The sequence below is a fragment of the Lolium perenne genome, chromosome 6, assembly GCF_019359855.2.
Source record: "Lolium perenne isolate Kyuss_39 chromosome 6, Kyuss_2.0, whole genome shotgun sequence".
Lineage (NCBI taxonomy): Eukaryota > Viridiplantae > Streptophyta > Magnoliopsida > Poales > Poaceae > Lolium > Lolium perenne.
This window is the reverse complement of record NC_067249.2, coordinates 78,913,874-78,916,971: the sequence shown is the minus strand read 5'-3', so window position 1 is coordinate 78,916,971 and position 3,098 is coordinate 78,913,874.

Below are 3,098 nucleotides of genomic sequence, written 5' to 3'. Positions count from 1 at the left end.
TCTTGGTGCTAGTCCTTACAAAGTGCTTGCCAAGATCAATGACAATGTATATGCTATAGATCTTCCAACTGATGAGTTTGGTGTCAGCAATTCTTTCAATGTGGCGGAGAATACCTTGGAGCGTCGAGGTCGACGCCTTTTGAAAGGGGGGAGATGATGAGGACATCCCTACCAAACTACTACCTCCATCATTACAAGATGAAGACGATGTTGCTGTGAAGCTCAAGTCCAATGAAGTCAGGATTGGACCCATTACAAGGGCTCGTGCGAAGCTACTTAAAGAGCAGGTGAATTCACTCCTAAATGGTACTTTGATCGATGAGATATTTATAGTGCCTAAGTCCTTTTACTTATGTATGATCAGGTACGAACATGGAGCAAGCATCACACGAGGAAGAGAGGAGCAGCTGGACATGGAGCTAGACATGAAGCTGAACATGAAGACATCCCATGGATGCGCGAGGGAGGAGAGGGAGGCATGCGCGAAGGAGGAAGAAGGTCCATGCCGGCGCCACGCCCGGCCGAAGCGGCCGCCACACCGTCCGGCCCCACGCCCAGTCATACCGGCCGCCACGCCGGATGAGCTCGGCGCCAGCCGGGTCCTGCACCGGTGCCAGCCGGGCACAGTCCAGGAACCCGGGCGACCCCGTCCGGTTCCAGCCCGGTCCCTGGCCCGGTCCAAACCAGCCCGTCCGGCCCCTAGCCCAGTCGACCGGCCCCCAGACCAGCCATGTCCGAGTCACTCTCGACCAGATCCCGATCTGGGTCGGTTATTATTGTTGTTTTTCAACTTCTGGTCATCCTGAACCCCTATATAAGTGCACAGGTCGCCCTCATAATAGGTTTAGACCTCGTTTAGGATAAACCCTAGTTCATAGTTGATTGCTTTGCAACCCTATCGAATCTATACTTCAATTCGCATCGATCTGGTGTTTTGCTACTGAAAGTTTGTGTGATCTGCTGTTCCATTGGGAATTAGACGGTTGCAATTTACCGCTTCGTGGTCAGCGGCTACGTGCGTAAGTGTGTGGAGTTGCGAATATCTTGCAGGGTTGAGAGCTGTTGCATTGGCGACAGGGACCAATCAAGAGACTCGTTGCATCATACAAGTTATCATCCACTTCATCATCGTGTTATCTCCGTTGTGTTCATCGTGTGTTCATCACCATCCACCGTGCTTACTGAAAAGATTGGGCAACCCCTTATCAATTTGTCACTAATAATGTTAGAAGAAGCATTCACTCTGTTTGCTGAACTTCTCAATACTCCCTCTGTCTAAAAATAGGTGTCTTAGTTTTGTCTATATATGAATATATCTAACACATTCTAGTTATAGATACATTCGTATCTAGAAAAAATTTAAGACACCTATTTTTAGACAGAGGAAGTACAATATTTGTGGTGGTAGTTACTTTACTTGGAAGTTCATCAAAACATTTGTAACGAGAAAGATTAGAAAACGAGAATTTGGCAAGAACATAAAGTGGCTCGTCATTGTTGACAGTCCAATCTGTCAGACATGTAGAATCCTCTTCAGAGAATACAAATTTGCCTCTTGGCGTATTGCCCCCTCAGGGAACTTTACCACATATTGGGCCCTTTTTAGAGGGCCTGCTTTATCATGGACGGCCTCGCTTGGAAAGCCCCTCTATCCCTCAAGATCAAGATCTTTACATGGCAGCTGCTCCAAGATCGCCTCCCTTCGGGGGTTGAGGTGGCTAAACAACAGGGGTGGGAGTTATGTCTATTATGTGGGATCTCAGAATCGGGAACCCACATAATGTTCACTTGTACGGTGGCCAGGTTCCTCTGGAGCTTTGTTCACGAGGGCGTTGGGCTATGATTGGCAGACCAAAGACCTCGGAGAGTTCATGGAAAACCGGGCGAATGCTACCGGCAAGAAGAGACGCCTCTTCTGGTCGGTGTTTGCTACCATGTCGTGGACTCTCTGAACTATTCGTAATAAGATGGTTACTGGGAGAGTTTTTCCTCATAATGGCTCTAACCATATCGTCAGATGCTTGGTACTTTTGCAACAGTGGTACTGTTGTGTGGACAAGAGGACAGAGAGCGCATGGACACCATCCTCCGTCACTTGGTGGAGGCGGCACGCCGTCTTTCCGCACCGTCCAGACGCTGACCGTGTCCCTCTCCGGGATACGGCACTTCTCGCTGCATGCGTTCTCCCTCCGCCCTCCTCGGCCCTCGCCCCCCTCGGTGGCTTCTATCCGCCCCTTATCTCGAACGAAAGAACTCAGTTTTGCAAATTGGCGCTAAACATAAGAAATTTGTTTCACTCCAGTGTCTCATATCAAGAGTATACTAGTTTCAGACTGCAACAACAATCAAACTAAACAAATAAATTACATTAAATGGCCCGAATGTATCTCCATCTCAATACATATCTTTATCTTGGATTCACCATTTATATAGCCCAACATAACTCTTCCACCGGAGTATCAGCCATCTCATGCAGTTTCTGCTACCAAGTCATGCATACGTTGACCTAGTCTCACATTTAATTCATGAGTCCTCTCTTTACCAGCCATTATGAGTGGAAGAGGATTTCTTGATGGGGTTCTGGACCGACAGATCCAGTTTTATCACGTAAAAGTGCCTTGAGCTTAGGATTGTAAGCGGCAACACACATGATTGAAAATAGCCTCGAATCTTGACTCACATAGTAGCTACCTGCAAGTTCATCATAGCAGAAAAATAATATCTTTCTTCAGGCGTTTGGCACCTGGCAAGAACATGAGGCTGCTGAACTTGATGTGGATTACATTCCATATATGTGTCGTTCTATCTATCTGTCATATTTCAGTCTGAAGAAGTGATGATACAGTGATGATCCTTTTTTTTGAGGGATACAGTGATGATCCTTAACAAACTAATAACAAAACATAAGGGAAACGTCGGCTTTACAGCAAATCTCTTCTGTTCAAAACAAAACGTACTGGCACGGAAAATTACAAAAAAGCTACTGTATTACGTAGTTAACACCTGATACAGGTTAGAACAGATTCTGAACATTTGTTTCCTCAAAAAGAGATTCTGAACATTTGTTATTTTCATGCTTGGGTTGCGGCCAGCCAGAA